At 41.9% G+C, this 21,166-nt stretch overlaps 1 protein-coding gene across 4 annotated transcripts in view; it reads right to left on the reverse strand.

Moving 5' to 3' along the window:
* Positions 1 to 21,166, reverse strand: part of NTN1 (netrin 1) — a 197,134-nt gene that overhangs the window by 106,386 nt on the left and 69,582 nt on the right. The gene's annotated exons all lie outside the window — the stretch shown is intronic.

A 21,166-nucleotide genomic window follows, 5' to 3' on the forward strand; every position in this document is an offset into this window, starting at 1 on the left:
GGAGCATTTATAGCATTTATCAAATCCTCCTCCAATCTCAGCCGGGATCTGTCCAGCTCCAGGAACTTCTGTGGACAAGGTCACCATTTCAGTAGAGACATGGCTGTCTTTCCTTGACTTAAGCTCTGAGAAGGAAACCGTTTAACTGGTCAGCAGGATGCCTGCGTACCAAGCCCAACCCCGGGGAGATGTGCTAAGATGACGCCAACAGAGTAGATATTTGCAGAACTCTGTAGAACTACCTTAGTCTCCTACACTCCCATCCAAAACTCAAAAGGTTTTCTCAAAAGCCTCGAACTTCCTGAATCAGTCTCAACACACCTTCTGATCCACCCAGAATGAATGAGCTCAAATGTGTTAGTTCATTCTTCCACTTTCACCGGACCCTTCCATGTGCCACAGTTCCGACCCTTAAGATGCCTGGGCTAGAGGAGGGGAGAGGAATTGAGGCAGACCCAAGGAACAGGAGAACTGGGGGGGCACAGTTTCTGACACAACCCCAGGCTGGGCGTTGCACCCCCACCACTTCTCTCCCCAAGAAAATGCCTTGAGCATCTCACACAATCTGCCACAGTGCCAGGTTCTAGAAATACAAAGACTACCCTCAGGTGGTTCACAGTCTGAAAAGGAAGATGGACACAGACACAAATGTGATAAATGCTACCAGTCAGGTAAGACCAGAGGAGGAAGTGTTTCCCAACAGTTCATTTAGGTAACACCTTTTTCCTGCTTTAATTTTTTTTTTTACTCAAATAATACATTTTTTTGTAATGAATCAAACACTACAGAAACATATGCACGTTGAATACTAAAAGTAACTGTATCCCACCTTAAATATCTTATTATAGCCATCCAGACCTTTTTCTAAGTAAGCATGTATACATTTTTCAGAAAAAGAAATAAAAAACATATTATATGCTCCTACTATTTTAAATCCTGCATTTCCCCCCTTACTTCTTTTAAGTCAACAAAAAATACATAATGTCTTAATAACTGAATCATACGCATTTCACTTTATAGCTATATTAGCGTTCATTTCACTAATCTATTGCTGGACACACTTTTTGCTCCTCACTGTGTGTTATGTGGATTTTGATCCTGCAATTAACTTTTCAGTTTTCTTGTCATCTTTCCCTACATTTCATCTCCACTTCCATCTTATCCTGTTGCCTTTTCATTCCAGAATGATCTCTCCTGAGGAATGTTGGCTTCGGTTGCACAGAAAATGTGTCTTCTTACAATTTGAGGGTGTCAATTTCCTGACATTTGGACTTGGAACTTGCAGTATAATCATTTTCAGAAGTGGGCTCTTTCAGATTCAGTTGGTTCTCATTATTCATGGTAGTTATAGTCTATAAAGCTGCTGGGAACACTCAATCAGCAAATACTGAACGACTGCTCCTAAGGGAAATACAGAGTTAGGTTCCTGCAAGCCTCTGGTCACATTTTCACAACTCGATCAATACAATAACCTTGTTTTATGTGTGTTCCTGTCTAAAGACACCTTATTTGATCTACGTTGCTGATTCATTCGCATTGAACTCATGGCCAACAGCATTACAGCTCATGCCTGAAGGAAGCTGGTCTAACACCCATACTTTCTCCCTCAGGGACATCTTAACTGTCTTGTGCTTAGAGACACAAGACAGCATTTCAGCACTTTACTTGGGGGCCATTTTAAACAGCAAAATTGCTAAGAGAAAGAACAAAAATTCAAAAAATGTGGCACCAAGTAGACCACAGAAAAGACACTTGTTTACAGTATGAGCTGAAACAAGAAGGCAGAGTGTCATCTTGTTTTCCCTCAGCTGAGGATGCACATATTAGGTGACACAAATTCTTCACCACTCAGCTCACGCCATAATCACTGTGAAAGGGCCACGAGCATTGTTTTGGGACTTACAAGTAAATGTTAGTGAATGGGTAAATTCATACATACGGACCCCACAAACAACAAGCGTCTTTAATACTATTCTTTTTTCCTTGGTTCTGCTCTATTTTCTCTATGGGTCCTGTTTGTTTTTCCTATAATTATCTTCAAAAGGACAGGATCTGTACAAGTTTAATATCTGTTAATGTCCCATCTCAGCCTGCTTTTGCAGGGATAGAGTTATCTGTTCAGCTCCACAGTGGGGGAACAGGTTGATGACCACTTCCAAGGTTCTGCCTGGCATACACCTGCTCACCCAAGGGGGGAACCTTCCTTTATTCCCACTGCCTGTATTCTGGGACTCTGAGTAGATGGGAAATGTGATAAACTACATGCCCGACACATACAGACACTCCCTCCTCTCTGGGGTGATGGCACCTCACAGAATACATTGCTTCTCTCAGAATGTACTGTTCCTCCTCTACACCCTCCCAACACTGCATCCACTTCTCCCCCGCCATGCACAGACACCCTTCTTTTAGCCTAGTCCTTCTCTGGGATTTGGGGAGTTTGCATAAAGTAATGGATTGAATAGCCCCCAAAAGATATGTCGATGTCCTACTTCGCAGTGCATGTGACTGTGACTTCATTTAAAAACAGGGTCTTTGCAGATGTAATTAAGGATCTTGATGTGAGATCATCCTGGATTTAGGGTGGGCTCTAAATCCAATGCCGGGTGTCCTTTAAAGAAATAGAAAAGGAGAAGACAGAGAAGGAAAGGCCATGCGAAGACAGAGGCAGAGACGGGAATGATGTATCTGCAAGTCAAGGAATACCAAGGGTTGCCAGCAGCCACCAAAAGCTAGGAGAGAGGCATCAACTGAATTCTCCCTTAGAGCTGCCAGAAGGAACCAACTCTGCCAACATCTTGATTTTGGACTTCTGGCCTCCTGAACTGTGGGAAAACAAATTTATGTTGTTCAAAGCCACCTAGTTTGTGGTACTCTTTTACACAAGTCCTAGGAAACTAATACACCTAGATACAGAAAGATGGAGGAGGTGGGAAGAAGGGAAAGGAATTCTGCTCTTCCCACCTCAGGAGCAGCTGAAGGGATTCTCACTGATATAGATGCTGACGTTCTAAGTCGGGGCATCCCATGGGGTGTATCATTCTGCCTTCATTCAAGCATTTGCAGGAAATAAAACCAGCTCAGAGAATACAAAGGACAGAAGTGAAAAAGGACAATGACAGACTGGAAGAAAATAATGGCACCACACATAACAAAGGACTGTATCTAGAATATATAAATAACTCCAACAAATAAAGAAAAGACAACCCAACAGAAGACACACACACACACACACACACACACACACACACACAGAATATGCATGTTATAGAAAAGGAAACCTGAATAGCCAATAAACATATGAAAAGAAGCTCAACCTCACTAATAATAAGACATATGCAAATTAAAACAACAATGCAAATGCAAATTTAAACAATACACCTACTGGATTGGCAAAAATACACAAGTGTGGTAATATCAAGTGTTAGCTAAAACAGGGAGAAATGAAAACTTCCGTGCAGAGCTGGTGGGAATTGGAGCAATCATCTCGGACAGTGATCTGACAGGACCTAGGTGTCTATCCCAGAGAAATTTCACACATGGTCCCAGGAAGGACAGACAAAGCTGGTGATTGCAGCAATGTTTATAATAAGAGAAAACTGGGGGACAGTCTGAATGGCCATCAATAGGAAATGGATAAATGAATTGTAGCTTGTTTATACAATGTCATATCATATGACCCTGAAAATGAATGAAGTAAAGCCCGATGAAGCAACACGGATCCATCTCAAAAACATAGCAAGTTACAAAATGATACATCTGGTGTGACAGCATTTAGATAAACTCATTAACAACACATTGTATTGTGCACAGACACGCATATGTAGTAAAAGTTGAAAAATATGGAAAGATAAATTGACTATACTGTTTGTCACTGGAAAGAAAGGAGTTTAATGGAACTAAAAAGAATGAAAGATGTTTCAAAGGTATCAAACAATATTCTCTTATTTAAAAAAAAAAAAGGTTGAAAAAAGACATGGAAGAAAAAACATGTAAGCAAATAATGATCCTATGAAGAAGAGTATCATAACTTCTTGGAGAGTGGGCAGATAAAGTGTTCTGGGAATGGAGGGGACAGAGACTTCCACCTTGGGAAGGCTTCCTAAAGGAGTGGCACTGAAATCTTGAAAGATAAATAGGTGGGGTTGGGAGATGGGTCTGAGAATGACTTCCATACCACCTATGCCTGCTCTCTTGGGTATTCTAGGCCAGTCTCATTTGCTATGTTTACTGAATAATGTCTTAAGTTCTCAAATTTTAATATAGAAGTAAAGGAGTTTAACACTCTATATTTATCTTTTAAAGCAAAATAACCATAGTGGTGGCTGTGTGGCTGTGGATTGTCTGTCTGATCAATACCCAGGAGCTGGAGAGCTGGAAACCCTTTTCAGACTCCCTTGCAGCTAGCCGCTGCGTGTGACTTGGGCTTTGTTTGCCAATTAGGCCTTCATGTGAATCAGCAAGGAGAGAGGCAGGGCAGAGGCATGGTGGGGCATCCTTTATGGAATGGGCTGTGTGGGAGATTTAGTTCCAGAGTTGGCAGCAATGTCTCCACTGGCAGTTTCTGCAACTTCCTGACTGTGGCAGAGGCAGCAGTTCCCTTGGGGGCTTATTCTGGGGGGTGTTTAGGGGCCTTTGTTCCTGTAAGTCCACCTAGAGTCTTTTCTTCAGCAATTCTGAGAGTTATTTAAACTCTTAAAGAATCCCTGTCTGCTTCAGTTAGTGGAATTTGCAGGTGAGAACCCTGACCAATGGAAGTTCACTGAATGTTTGTTTTTATCAAGCCTATGATCTTTGATTATATCTTTTTCCTTGTAAGTCTACAGCCCCTCAGCTAATATTTTTTACCATTATGATAAAAACAAAACAAACAAAAAAACAAGTTTGACAAATAAATGAACCAGAGAATGAATGAGTTTCAAGCATTTATGACATACAGCAGAACAAAAACTTAGGAAATCCCCCAAAAAGATTACATTAGGCCAGGGTTTGACAAAGTTTTTTTAATGTAAAGGACCAGATAGTAAACACTGTTGGCTTTGCAAGCCATACGGTTTCTATCTCAACGACTCAACTCTGCCACTGTAGTGTGAAAGCAGCCATGGATGGTATGTAAACAAGTGAGTGTGGCTGTATTCCAATAAAACTTTATTTACAAACACAAGTGACTGGCTGGATTTTGCCCATGGACCACAGTTTGTCAACCACACCCACCATAATCTAAATATACAATAAACCAAACACCAAAGTGACCCCACAAGCTATGGAGAATTTGAGAGAAGTCAGCCATCCCCTGGGCACCTATGTCCCATTCCCAGATGAACGAGCCATAAATCTAATCCAAAGACTCCATGTTTACTCAGGTCACCTCCCCACTCCTGACTTTCTCTTACTCTTGAAATGTATAGTCTGGAAACAATCATAACTAAGGAGATAGTACCCACATGTTCTTTACTTCTTTTTTTTTTTTTTTTTTTTTTTGCAACACCATAAATCACCTTTATTTGAGCATTTAGGATTCATTTCTCTCAACTGGCTGAGATATATAGAATTTCTATTTCAGTGTTTATAATTAAAATACAATCAAAATGCATATGGAAACTTAAACTGATACAGACATTAGTGTTTAGACTATAAAATATCTTCATATATTTGAACATATGGTAATAATAACTAAACAGAATTGGCACTTACAGAATAACTTCTGCCCCAGAATTACAAAATTTGGAGAATGTCACAAATACAAAATGTATTAGTCTTACCTAACCTCCCAAATGTAAATAAGTGTCATGGTGGCGTCACATGGGTCTCAGTCCAAATTCTATCCTTTTTCTATTATCAAGATGAGTGACCGTGAGCACATCACTTCTCTTTCTGAGCCTCAATTTCCTCGGCTTTAAATGAGATCAGTACAGGGTTGATGTGACAAGTGAGATGCCCTGCATGGTAAGCACAGGGCGTAGACCCCAGTAAGCCTCAGTGAAGAGTTCAGTGCTGTGATGGTGGTGGTGGTGGTGGTGGTGGTGGTGGTGGTGGTGGTGGTGGTGGTGGTGGTGGTAGAACAAAGCATGTTTTGAAATGTCAGTGACCAGATGGCAAATCAGTGATCAGAACCAAGCATATGGCATTTAGGGTATTCAGCTCTTTGTGTCAACTCTGAAGCAGGTCTCCATCTTCACAATTCTACCATCTTACCATGATAATACCTCACACAATACTTCTGTCCCCATGATATAAAATGCAAATGGATTCACCCAGGCACAAATCCTTAGTACCAAAACTCAGATACTAATTACTGCCCCATCTCACCTATAGAGCACGTAGGAAGTCCCACCTCTGCAATTAACCACCTGTGGGATCATAGACAAGCCACGCCACATCTCTGGGCCAGGAAGCGTGGCCCATTTAGTGCTTCTCAAACTTCAAAGTGCATATGAATCACCTGGAGAATCTTGTTAAAATGCAGGTTCTGATTCAGTGGGTCTGAGGTGGGGCCCAATAATTTGCATTGCTAACAAGTTCCCAGGGAATGAACCACTGGCCTAATAGGTCTCTTGTTCCTCCACCAGAGGTAGGTTGGCTGTTCTCCATCAACAGTGTGAAGGGGAAAGGGAACGAAGGAGGGAGGGAGAGAGAGAGGGAGGGGGGGGGGAGAGAGAGAGAGAGAGAGAGAGAGAGAGAGAGAGAGAGAGAGAGAGAGAGAGAGACCACATCCCAAGGAACCAAACAAAACCTTTTAGGGGCAAATCCTGTTTCTCTTTAGCATGGAGCACTTACCCTCACCCCTCTCTCCATGCAGAAGCCAGGGATAATATCACGAACACTGAGGAACTCCCACATCTCCACAGAGTTATAACAAAACCGTCTCAGCAGGAAAAATTATTCTGAGTTAATGCCTCCTACATCCACCTGCCGGCTGGGAACATTCTTTCCTCAGCCCAAAAATGTTCTTAAGCCTTTCCGGGCCACCATTCACACATACCAGTCTCCAGATACCTCCAGAAAAGGCCCGGAGAGGCAGCTGACTGCTTAAAAGACAAGCTTGGGGTGGGGCAGTGGGGAGGGAGAAGCTGAATTTCCTAGGACAGGGCAGACAAAGTGGCCTGAGCTGACTGGCCGGGTCTGGCCCCAGAATTCCAGGTGTCAGGAGGCGGCTTTTCTGGGAACCCTGGCCCTGCTGGTAAGAGAGTTAACATCATGCCTTCCCATTCCAAAGTGGACACTCAAAACAAATCACCTGACCACACAGCTCCCCAGGGTTCTGGCCCAGACAGAAAGCATGAGTTCTGTGCCCCACGGGTCCCAAGTACAGGGTGCTTCCCCAGGACCCTGGGTGCTGGGTCTCTTGCCAGGCGCACATGGTCAGCAGGGCCTCTGCTGCCACAGTGAGACCTGGCGATGATGGGTCATCCCACCCCTGCCCCACTTGGAGGCACTCACTGTGATCTGGTCCTGGCCCTGGCACAGTACAGCCCTGTAGTGTGGAGGAATTCGGCTCTGACTCTGAAATGTCCTGTGGGCAGCAGGCCCTGGCTGCCATGTCAGGACTGTGGTTCCAACCTCTCACTCCCCAGAATAAAGCCCACATGGGAAATCCTGCCCTTCCACGGGCCAAATCGCCTCCTCTCAAGCCTCTCCGTCTCCAGGACCTGACGGGAATGCTCCACCAGGTTCAGAAAACAGCCAGAACAGAGTGTTGTGGGGGCAAACATTCAGCCCATACGTGCCAGCAAGAGAGAAACTTCATTCCGGCTGGCATGCACATCCTCAAATGTGCCAGTTTCAACATGTCGGCCTGTCTGCCTGGTGGTTCTGATCCTACTGCTACCTCAAGGTCACGTGCGGCCCTCCCTACCCCTTGCAACAGTTTCCAGAGCCCCTCTGCCCTCAGGAACTCCCATTCTGGGCTCAGCAGCAGCACTTCCTGTCGGAGCTTCTCACCAGCCCCTCGGCAGAGCAGGCTTTGTACTGTTACTCATTATGTGCAATCGTCTATTTTTTTATTATGGTAAAATATACATAACATTTACTTTCTTAACCATTTTTTAATTTACAGTTCAGTAGCATTGAGAACATGCACACTGCTGTCCAACCATCACTACCATCACTTCCAGAACTTTTTCACCTTCCCAAACTGAAACTTCGTGTCCATTAAACAATAACCTCACATTCCCTCCCCTCCCCCAGCCCCTGGCAACCACCATTCTATTTTCTGTCTCTACGGATTTGACTGCTCTATGGACCTCATATAAGTGGAATCACCCAGTATTTGTCCTCCTGTGTCTGTCTTATGTCACTTAACATAATGTCTTTAAGTTTCCTCCATGTTGTAGCATGTGTCAGAATTTCCTTCCTTTTTAAGGCTGAATAATATCCCATTGTATATATACACCACATTTTGTTTATCCATTCATCCCTCTATGGACACTTGGGTTGCTTCCACCTTTTGGCTATTGTAAATAATGCTGCTATGAACATGGGTGTACAAATTATCTATTTAAGTCTCTGCTTTCAATTCTTTTGGGTATATACCCTGTCAATTACTTTCTAACTTGTTTTTGACATACAATATTTGTCATAAAATTGCTCAGATAATGGAATTTTCACAAACTAAACACGTCCATGTAACCAGCACCCAGATCAAGACCCAGGATGCTACCCGCCCCGAGACAGCCCCTCACGTGGCCCCGTCCTACTCTCCACCCAACCAAGGTAACCAGTATCCTGACTTCTAACGGCATACATTAGCTTTGCCTATTTTTACAGTTTACAGAAGTGGGATCATATAATACGGGTCTGGCTTTTTTATTCAACATTATGTTTGTGAGGGTCAGCCAACCTTGGCATGTAGTTGTGGGTTATTCACACTCACTCTTGTATGGCATTCACTGTGTGATACATCACAATTTATTTTTCTGGTCTACTGTTGATGGGCATTTATGACTAGTGTCCAGTTTGGGACTATTACAGATAGTACTGCTATGAACTTTCTAACACATGTCTCTTGGTAAGCATATGTACACATTTCTGATAGGTACATATACCTAGCAATAGAATTGCTGGGCCATTAGGTATACACATATTAGCTTTAGTAGCTAAAGCCAAACAGTTTACCACTTTACACTCCTGCCAGCACAGTATTTCACCAATACTTGATAGTCTCTTTTTCATTTCAGTCATTCTGGTGGATATGTAGTGGTAGTGCCTTGCGGCTTTAATTTGCACTTCTCTGATGACTAGTGAAGTTGAGCACCTTGTCATAGTTATTATTTACTCTTATGGTTTAGGGACAGGTCACAAACCTCCCAACAAGAAAGCACAGCAGGGATCTCAATGCCTTACAAGGCTGTGTCTCCAAGCTTCCCATCCAGCCAGGGCTCATAATGGAATCCAGGCTTGAGTTATGTTACGTAAGATAAGGTTAAATCCTCCACTCACCTGGCCAGGTGACTGTCATGGGCCCTGAGCTAGATTAGACATGACTGGCTTGCTCCTCAATCAGTATTTGCTCATAACAGTGTCCCAAGGGCCAGGCCCTTTGCCAAGAGTGGCAGATGCCACTAGGTCAGCACTGGCTGATGTGAAAAGTCAATAAATATAAGTGTGCAATTCTTAGGAACAACAAGCCACAAATATGGAGAATTCCGCAATCAGTAAAGGAACTGAGAGTAACTCATGTCTGGTCTTGCTTAAGAGTCATGCCAACCAACTCCCTGAGCTAGATTTGATCTGTTGGTATCCCCAGTCAATTTGATTCAATCTAGCAAGTATTTATTGAGGCCCTATTATGAGCCAAGCATTGAGTTAGATGATGCTGGGGTCAAAGACATGGAACATGGTCTTACATCTCAACAATCATACAGTCTACAAGAACATGTGATAAACGTCTTAAGTTAGGTATGAACATAATGCAGGCAGGACATCACGAATTTAGTGGAGAGAAAATGTCTGGTTATAGAGAATCAAGGAAGCTTATGGAGGAAGAGAAGTTTGAGATAGACTCTGAAAAGCAGATGGGTATCTCAACACTTGTTAACTGGTAGGGAAGGCCCTCCAGATGGGGAAGCAGCATGAACAAATAGGTTGGAGGAGTAGAGGGTGGTTATATACAAAGTTTCAGTTTGGCAGGAGAAGACAAAGGCAAAACCCATGAAGAAAGATACTAACTGACATGACATAAAAATTAAACTCTGGATTAAAAAACAAAAAAACAAAAAACCCACAAATATCATTTAAAAGGCAAATGCTACTCTGGGAAAAATTACTTTCATCATAAGGTAGACAAAAGAAGTTGTTTACATGAACTCTAGCAATCCACATAATAAGCCACAAAATGATGACACAGATCTACTTAACTAGTTCAGATATTTATGACACATTGCTGAGCAGAGACACGGGGTAGTTACTAAACAACAGAGTAAAATATGTGCACAATTACACATAGCAAGATGTCTTGGAGGACTTTAATCAAAATGTTAGTGGTGATTATTTCTAGGGGAAAAGGATTATTCAGTAAACTTTCTTCTGATTTTTTCTACATTGTTTAATTTTTAAAAATAATGTAGAGGAAGCGTTTTTCTCAGTCTACTGAGACCTTGCTTCCATTGGTATCTTCTGTCTTGGCTCAAATAAACTCAAATCAACCCATAAACACAAATTAATTAATTAATTAATGTAGATTATTTTAAATTCAGTAAAAAAAAAATTCAATTTTTTAAAAATGTGATATGTGACAATTTACCTAACAAATCGGCAATTAAAAAAATAATAACTATGGTGGGCAAGAGTTTGAAGAATTCTCAAATGTTTCGGGGAGAAATATCACTTTGATCTTTTTGGAGAGCAAATTTAATTTAAAATATGCTTATCCTCTGACCCAGAAATTTCACCTTTAGGAATTTACTATAAGGAAATTATGAATTTACACAAATATTTCTAGGATGTTCCTTATAGATTTTCAGATAGATAGATGGATTGATAGATAAAGAGGGAGGGAGGAGAGATTAAGTAGATTAAGAGCAGAAAATTAGAAAAGGAGAGCAAAGACTTATATTCATACAGATATTCACTATAGCTGTTTTCACTGTAGCAAATAGTACACTGGGAACTGTACAAATAAATTATGATACCTACATTCAACAGCATAATAAGGGATCCATATGTGCAAGATTTAGGAAGATTGTCACAATACATTAAGTGAAATAAAACAATTGTGTGAATAGTGTGCTTCTACTTGTGTAAAATAAACCACAAAGATATATATTCATATATATCCTCGTATATGTATGCAACATATCTGGAAGGATACAAAATGATGCCTTTCTCAGCGTGAACAAGAATTTGGTGTGAGAGGGAGACACTTTTCAATGTAGTGTTTGAATTTTTTTGCTTTTGAATTTTGCTTTTGTAGTGCTTGAAATGTTTCCACCCACACGGATCATGACTTCAATTAAAACAATGGTTTAAAAAAAGAAAGAAGGGGAGAGGGATAACTTTTGGAAGTCCCCAGTGACAGCAGAAATAATTGATAACAGCTTGGGAACAAGACAAGCGATACAAGGAAAGTTTCAGTAAGGGAGTAATGCAAGCGAGAAAGAATGACAGTGAGGATAAAATAGAAGCTTGGGACCCACAGTCAAATAGGTGTGTAAGAGCCATTGATTCCTGGCAAATTACTATATTATAGAATGATTTTTAATTATATACTAAAAACGCTTCTGCAACATCAAAATAAGATTACGTTAACGCTCTTTAAGTAGAGACATTTGAAACACTAGAGATATTCCCACTTAAGTCAGAATTAATACAAAGATGCCTACTATCATCCTTACTGTTCTAATTTATTCTGGATGGTGTAGCCAGCGCAACAAGACAATAAAAGAAAACCAATGGCAAAAATGCTGGAAAGAGACAGAAGACGCTGTGAAGATGCTACAATGTGACGGTCTACCCATAAAACCCAGGAAGACAGCCCCTGGGTTCAGTGAGCAGGCCAACTACTAAATAAATACATGAAAATAAATTTCTTTTATACAGACCAACAGCAAACAATTAGAAAATATACCATTACAAATGAAACCATTCATCTTGGCTGCAAACAATTCAAAATGCCCAAGTGTAAACTTAAGAAATTTACAGGGACCTTATATGAGAAAACCATGTGGACATCTGATGGGCATACTTAGGTTCCAGATTAGTGGATCCAATATTATAAAGATTCCAATTCCCTCAACATTCAGCTATAAACTTAATGCAATTTCAATCAGAATCAGAGGAATTTTTTTTCCAAGTTGACCAAATCATTCTAAAATTCATTTGGAAATAAAATGCAAAAGAACAGCCAAAAAATTTTGTAATTGTGGGATTCATGCCCTAAAATAATTAAAATATTAAAACAGCGTGGAACTGGCAAAAGAACATAGATTCGTATCACTGGACAGAAAGAACTCCAGAAACAGAACCAAGAATATGTGAGAATTAACACATGACAAAGGGAGCATTTTGAGCCAGTAGGAGGACAATGTTGGGAAAACGTAAGGTTGGATTCTTTACCTCACATGAAACATCAGATAATTTTAGAAATGGATTTAAGATAAAAGTGTGAAAAGGATTCAACGTTTAAGTATGAAAGAACTAGAATAAACTGAAATGTAGATAAATGTCTATAACGTCTTGGAGAAGCATGATCGCTAAGAATGACACTGAAAGCAGAAGTTAAAAGGAAAACACTTAGGGGTGGCCGGTTAGGTCAGTTGGTTAGAGCATGATGCCCTTAACAAGTTTGTCAGTTCGATCCCCACATGGGGCAGTATGAGCTGCGCCCTCCACAACTATATTGAAACAACTACTTGACTTGGAGCTGATGGGTCCTGGAAAAGCACATTTGAAAAAACAAAAATCTTAAATAAAAAAAAAAAAAGAAGAAGAAGAAGAAAGAAAACACTTAGAAATGTCTCTACATGAAAATGAAGGCTTTTTTTTTTTTTTTTTTTTTTTTTTTTTTAATATCAACAAGCACTAGAAGCAAAACTGAGAGGAAAAGGCCAAACTGGGGTAAAACTGCAATTGATAGAACAAACAATTCACATTCTTGATATACAAAGATTTCTTACAAATAAATAAGAGACTATTAATTCCCCCCATGGAAAAAAAAACACAAGGGGCATGAATAAGCAATTCCCAAAAGAATGAATACAAACGGGTAACAAATATATTTTTAAATGTTCAAAGAAATGCATACTTTTTAAAATAAGGTGCTATTTCTTACCATTCAGATTGGCAAGGACTTTTTTAAATGACAAGACTCAGTGTCCATGAGGGGATGGAGAGGGCAGTACCCTTTGGAGCTGCTGATGAAAATACAGATAATGCATCTGACAAGCAATTTGCCAACATGTGTAAAAGACTCAAAAGATAAAAAAAAAATTGATTGAGCCCAAAGAAAGAACTAAACGTGCACAGAGGTTGAGCTCCAAGGCTATGCTTCACGTGCTGCTGGTAATAGGGGAAAACTGGAAAAGTAGTGGGAAGGAAACTCGTTAGGATCTGTGGCACATTCGTGTGCCAAAATGCCAAGCAATCATTAAAATTATGTTACAGCAACAGAGTCAAGATATCGGTAAGTTTAAAAACGCCAGTTACAAAATAGGGTATGTTTGACTATAAAATCCTGTTTTTAGAAATTGAATGTATATATGCATTAGTAAGTGAAACACAAGTTTGTATATCAAAATGCAAACATATATACACAAACAGTTTCCCTGAGTAAAAAGATTATGGGTGATTTTTTTCCCTTTAATCTGTCTACATTTTTTAAACGTTTTTAAATGTGTATACTTCTGACATAAGAAAAAACAACTTTTAAAAGGTTATTTCTAAAGGAAAGCTTAAGTATACACCCATATTCATAGCGGCATTATTCACAATAGCCAAGAGGTGGAAGCAACCCAAGTGGATAAACAAAATGTGGCTTATACATATAATAGGATATTAATACGTCTTAAAAATAAATTCTGACACGTAGATGAGGCATGAGGACATTATATAAAGTGAAATAAACCAGTCACAAAAGGACAACACTGTATGATTCCACTTATATGAGGCACCTAGACGGGTCACATTCATAGAGACAGAAAGTAGAATGGCGGGTGCCAGGGGCTGAGGGGAGGGGAAAGGGTTTAACGGGAACAAATGTCAGTTTGGGAAGCTGAAAAAAGTTATGGAAATAGATAGTGGTGACAGTTGCACAACACTGTAAATATACTTAACACCGCTGAACTTAAAAATGATTAAGATGGTAAATTTTTTTATGTTATGAGTACTTCACCACAATTAAAAAAAAATAAAAAGCTTGACACACAAAATACTTCCATTTTAAAGGTTGGGGGAAGCACTTCAGTTCTTTAGAAGTCACTTAGGAAGAACAGCTTATTCTCTGATAATGCCAAATAAACGAGGTGTTATTGTATAAAGTGAGACATAACCAACACTCCAGAGACCTTTCACTTGGCACTGCTGACTCCTCCGCCTGGCATGCAGAGCCTTTCTCAAGCTGGCACTTTTTTAATCCATCTCCCTTTGGTCAGCTCCACCCTGCTGGGCTGGGGACTGAGGGGTCCCACTGGAGAGTATGTCTGGGGCAGCAGGGCCTCCTCCCGGCCTCTAGCCACCCCCTCCCTCCCTATAGCACCCCCAGTGTAGCTGAACCTCTGCCAGGCCCCACCAGCCTCCCTGCCCCCTTCTCTTGGCTCAGAGTCCATAGGAGCATTTGACTTTCTAATTCTCCCCTCCTCACAACAAAAAAGCGAAATGTTCCCCAGGCACTTGGCCTGGTTTCTGTACCCGAGCAGAGATGGCCAAGCAGAGATGGCCGGAGAAGGCAGGCAGCAAGAAGCCAGCCCCTGCAAGTGCTCAAGAGTAGCTGCCTTACACATCCTCCGGCTTTATAAACCAGCATCAATATACCCATCTTTCTGCTCATCAATGGCCAGAGACATCAAATGACTTTCTTGCTCAGTGTCACAGGGGGAGTCCTTAGTGGCTTGGGAAAGTGAGAGGAAAGGACAGCAGCCTAGGGCACTGGATCCTGGTTCCCACCAAACGATGAATCAAAGCCTAACGTGGGGAGGAAGCAGGTGTTAACACCATCTCTGCTCACAACCCATGCCCTGTCCCGTGGCCTCCGCAGGTCCCCCATGTCCTCAAATGCCATTTCCCCACTGGGCCTCAGAAGGATGGGTGGACACACGGGCTTCAGGATTTCTTGGTACAGAAGAGAGCAGTGTTAATTATGCTATGTAATTATGCTGCTGTGTCGAGATAGCTTCGTTAGTGTTAAAAAAAAAGAAATCTGTTTGGCCACTCTAACAAGTGCTCGCCAGAAACTGCAGAAGGCTGGTGGCGGGAGCCAGGTTTTAAAGGGGAGATGAAACCCTGGGCTGGAAAAAGATGATCAGGCACAAGCAGCTGCAGCTGTGAACACAAGCCCAGCCTCCAGTGCTGAGGTGTGTGGGGTGAGCAGAGGGAGAAGGTCCCAGCGTGGCTGAGGGATCAAGGCTCAGGGGGTCCGGGTGGGCAGGGAAGGTGACAGAGCAGAGGTTCTCAGAAGGAGCAATTAACACTTAGGTTCGACCAGCAGCGAGAAACCCACCAGGGACCTGGAAGGGGGAGCATCAGAAGGACTTAGGCAAAACTTCCATGGGGGTGGGTGTTCTCAACAAGAAATTATCATTATCGAGAACGCTGCTCCAATGTGTTTATCAAGACATAAAAAGTAAAAGTTGGAGAGTAACCAAAATATGTTAATTTAACAATAACGAGAGTGCAAATCAGGCTCCTCAGCGCCTGGAGAAGAGCCTCTCCCCATCCTGGGACTGGGCAATCCAACTCCACACCCGTCACCTCCGTTCCGATGGCCGCCACCCAAGGTCCAGGCATGTGGCTGCAGAGAGATTAATCAGTCAACCCAACCATCTAAATAGTTCAGACATCACGCTTTGCGGGGGGGAACAGGTGTGAGAGAGGGTTCCGTGACGGGTCCTCCACACGTGCTTCCAGCCAGCTCAGAAATAGTTACGGTGGCTCCGCCAAGCTTCCAATGCTGTCTGAAACCCCAAACCCTGCAAAGAAGATAACTGAAGCAGAAATAGCTTGCATCTGAGACATCTGAACACGTTCCACGATTCCGGGTCAGCCCAAGGTCTCAGTGCCCAAAAGCGCAACCCACCGAGAGAGGTGTAGAGTCCGACCTAGAGCCCATCCACCCATCCATCTGCGGCCCCTATTTAGCTTTGGTTGCTGGAGTGCTAAGAGCTCCAGAGAACCATGCAGTCTCTCAGCTGGGAGGGACCATGGAGGATTTCTAACAAGATTGAGGCCTAGAGAAGGGAAAGGAAGGGTTGGCCCAACATTACCCAGTGAGCCGGTGATAAACCTGGGCCTGGGACCCACCACTCCTGACCCCAACTCACTAAGGATCTCTCCAGATCTTCAAAAGCAGGACAACGGGAAATTTCAAGTCTTAGAACACGTGGCCAAAGGACCCCTGAGGCTGACCTGCAGATAGATGCCTACCTGGGACCCCCCAGGTACAGCACAGCTGGGCATGGCCTTCAGCTGTTCCCCTTGCCTCCTGCTTCCTGCCCGTCCTACTAAGGGCCACCTGTTCACCACCAACACCAGCTTAGTAAAGTTGGGGCTCTGACTCACTCACCCAGCCCAAAGGTGCAACCCTCAGCTCTGGACAGGGCAACCCCATTCTCCAGGAAAGTGACTGAAAGCCATGCTGCAGCTTCAGGGAAAGAGGGGACAGCAGCTGGCAGCATAGGACAAAGTGGCTTCATTCAGTGTCCTGGTGGAATTGGTGTTTCTACATCTGCTTCTGAGTAGATTACAAGCAACTTGGGGCAGGATACGCAAGGAGCCATCTTTATTACCCTGGGACCTCAGGGACTCCTAAGCCTTGACCTTCCTGGTCCAGACCCTTAGCCTTAAGAGGAGTGGCTCAGACACACTACACTCTCCCTGGACCCCGGGACCAGGTTTGAGGGTCAAGTAGCCATGGCATAGGAGCACTCGGGGGAGGACCCAGATGTAAATCTCCCTCTCCTGTGTTCTACAAGGTCACAGTCCTTAAAAGGGTCAACCCTTCAGGAAGCACCAGTCTGGCTTAACGTGGACGTTTTTTTCAGCCTTCAAAAAAAGAAATATATAAAAGGCAGAGCTATTGCTTTCTTCATCAGATCACAAATTCATTTGAAAGGTACTGGGCAAATCATCACAGGCCCAGAGCCCCCAAGGGAGAAGCAGCTCTCCTGAGAAAAAAAAGAGGGGTGAACTCTGCTTCCCCAGCTTCATTTAGCCTCTAGGGGCTTGAAGGAAGAGCACCTCAAGGGAATTCTAAGGATGTCTGCATATGCAGAGGGGTGTCCTTCCTCTTTCAGCCCCAGGACTGTCATATGTGGAAGGCAGTCAACTTCAGATCCTCCGCCAACTGCTGTCTCCCTGCCTCAGTCTCGCCCTCCTCAGCTTCACTGTCCCCTTTGTGACCAGAGTGATCCTTCCACAGCACAAATCCAGTCAAGCCCCCCAACTCATTTAAAACTCTTCAGTGGCTTCCTCCTGTTTTCATCAGACAAAGTCCAAATGCTAGACGTGGCCAACAGAACTTGTGGATTGGACCCTGCCCCACCATCCAGTCTCACCTCTCACGATTTACATGTGGCACTCCAGCCACAAAGAGCCTCTTAGGGTCCTCAACTGTCCCCAGTTCTCTGTCATCTCTGGGCCCTGAGTCTGTGACTCCCTCTCCCTGGAATGCTGCTGACCCCAACCTACCCAACCAACTCCCATTTGTCTTTCTAGTGTGGTGGGTAAAATAAGGCTCTGAAGCAGGCAGCCCAGGCTTGAATCCTGAGTCTGACACAGACACACTCACTGTGTGCCCTTAGCTAAGCTGCTTAACCTTTATGAGCCTCATCTTCCTCACCTCTGAAATGAGAATAATTTGACTTCATATGGTCATGGTGAAAAGGAGACAACGCATGGAAAGAGCTTCCCAGTGTAGGCACGAAGAAGGTGCTCAATAAATGCTAGTGGTGGTGATGACAGTGATGGTGGTGGTGATGGTGGTGAAAGTGATGCTAACAGTGAATGTGGTGATGGTGATGGTGATGAGGACAGTGATGATGATGAGGATGGTGATGAGGACAGTGATGATGATGAGGATGGTGATGAGGACAGTGCTGGGGAGGAGGATCACAATGATGGTGGTGGTTGTAATGATTTGTTAAATGATGCTTTTATTCACCCCAGGGAGCCTTCCCTGATCCTGCCCCATGACGGACCAGGTACCTCCTCTTCCTACTTCAACAGTGCTTGTTCTAACCCCTCCTAAGTGGCACGTATCACTCTACTGTGTTGCATATCCCTCCAGAGTATGAGTCCCTTGAGGGCAGGACACACATGGCGGTCTCCACTGTTATTTCCATCACTTAGCACAGAGACTAATGAGATAGATGCTTCAGAAATAATAGCTGAATGATTTTAATGTCTGTTAGATTTATTTATGATGATAACATGACAACTTATGTCCCTACACTTATTTCCACTTGCTACCATTAAAAAAAAAAAAAAAAAAAAAAAGCCCTCATAAAAGAAACAAGGAGAGTAGTGATTTAAATGAGTACAAGTGGGGTGTTACCTGGTTTTTATCAAATGGCTTTAATGAATAGTCGTCAGAAATGCATCTCGCTTAGGCTTTACTGCTAACTGCAAGAAACCACCTGGAAGACTCTTGCAAACAGCCCAACTTGGAAATCCCATGTTTGGTAACAGTGAGAGCCAGGAAGGTCAGAAAAGTTGACAATTACCCCAAGTGTGCATTGCTGTCCCCTACTAGAATGTAAGTTCCCCAAGGACTGAGGCTTCTGTCTGGTTTGTTCACTGCTGAATCTCCAGCACCTTGAACATAAAACCTGTGTGTTGCTTGACTGAGCAGCCATAATGGCAGCTCCCATTTGAGTACCCAACTATGTGTGGGTTCTGGGCAAAGTCCTTTCCTGTGTGTCATTGAGGTTGGCACATTTTTTATGAATATGTACTTTAATTCTTTATTCTTAACTTATTTTTTCAGTTACAGTTGACATTCAATATTATTTTATATTAGTTTCAGATGTACAGCATAGTGGTTATACACATATAATTTATGCAGTGATCCCCCCGATTAGTCTAATATACACCTGGCACTATACATAGTTGTTGCAACATTGACTATATTCTCTATGATGTAAGTCACATCCCCAGGACTATTTTGTAATTGCCAATTTGTATTTCTAATCCCTTCAGCTTTTTCACCCAGTTCCCCACCCCCCACCTTTTGGATATTAACCTCTTATCAGATGTATCATTGGTGAACATCTCCTACTCACTAGGCTATCTTTTCATTTTGTTGATGGTTTCCTTTGCTGTGCAAAAACTTTTTAATTTGATGTTTATTTTTTCTTTTGTTTCCCTTGCCCGAGGATATACGTGTATATCTGAAAAAATACCACTAAGAGTAATGTCAAAGAGTTTACTGCCTATGTTTTCTTCTAGGAGTTTTATGGTTTGGGGTCTTACATTTAGGTTTCTAATCTATTTTGAGTTTATTCGTATATATGGCGTAAGAAGGTGGTCCAGTTTCATTGTTTTGCCTGTATCACTCCAGTTTTCCCAATATCACGTATTGAAAAGACTGTCTTTACCCCACTGTGTGTTCTTGCCTCCTTTGTCATAGTCTAAATGACCATACAGTCATGGGTTTATTTCTGGGCCCTCTATTCTGTTCCATTGATCTATGTGTCTTTTTTTATGCCTGAGCCATGATGTTTTGATTACTATTGCCTTGTAGTATAGTTTGATAGCAGGTAGCGTGATACCTCCAATTTGGTTATTTTTTCTCAAGATTGCTGTGGCTATTTGGGGTATTTTGTGGTTCCATATAAATTTTAAGACTATTTGTTCTAGTTCTGTGAAAAATGCCATTGGTATTTGCATAGGGATTGCATTGAATCTATAGATTGCTTTGGGTTGTATGGACATTTTAACGATGTTAATTCTTCCTATCCATGAGCACGACATATGTTTCCATTTATTTGTACTCATATCTTCTTCAATTTCTTTTTTCAGTGTCCTATTGCTTTCTGAGTACAGGTTTTCTACATCCTTGGTTAACTTTATCTCTAGGTATGTTTTTTTATGCAATTATAAATGAGATTGTTTTCTTAACTTCTTTTTCTGACAGTCTATTATCGGTGTATAAAAAATGCAACCAATTTGTGAATATTAATTTTGTACCTTGCTACTTTACTGAACTCATTTATCAGTTCTAATAGTTTTTCCGGTGGAATCTCCCAGGTTCCCTATATATAATATCATGTCATCTGTCAATAATGACAGTTGTACTTCCTTACCAGTTTGGATGCCTTTTTTTTTTTTTTTCTTGTCTGACTGCTTTGGCTAGGACTTCTAATACTAGGTTGAATAAAAGTGGTGAAAGTGGACATCCTTATCTTGTTCCTGATCTTAGGAAGAATGCTTTTAGCTTTTCCCCATTGAGTATGACATTAGCTGTGGGTTTGTTGTTATGACCTTTATTATGTTGAGACATGTTCCCTGTATTCCCACTTTGCTAAGAGTTTTTTTTTTATCATAAATTGATGCTGGATTTTGTCAAACGCCTTCTTTGCATCTACTGATATGATATGATTTTTATCTTTTGTTTTGTTCATGTGTTATATGACGTTTATTGATTTGTGGATAACGAACCAACATTACATTCAGGGATAAATCCCACTTGATCATGGTGTATGATCTTTTTAATGGATTGCTGACTTCGGTTTGCTAATTTTTGTTAAGGATATTTACATCTATGTTAATCAGAGATATCAGCCTATAACTTTCTTTTTTGTAATGTCTTTTTGTGGTTTTGGAATCAGAGTAATAGTGGCCTCATAAAATGAGCTTGGAAGCTTTCTTTCCTCTTGAATTTTTTGGGATAGTTTGAAAAAGGTACTAATTCTTTCAATGTTTGGTAAAACTCACCTGTGATGTCATCTGGTCTAGGACATTTGTTTGTTGGGAGTTTTTTGATTATTACTGATTCAATTTTGTTAGTAGTACTCTGTTA

This window comes from Rhinolophus sinicus, chromosome 12, assembly GCF_057876585.1.
Source record: "Rhinolophus sinicus isolate RSI-liver-muscle chromosome 12, RSI-T2T, whole genome shotgun sequence".
Classification (NCBI taxonomy): domain Eukaryota; kingdom Metazoa; phylum Chordata; class Mammalia; order Chiroptera; family Rhinolophidae; genus Rhinolophus; species Rhinolophus sinicus.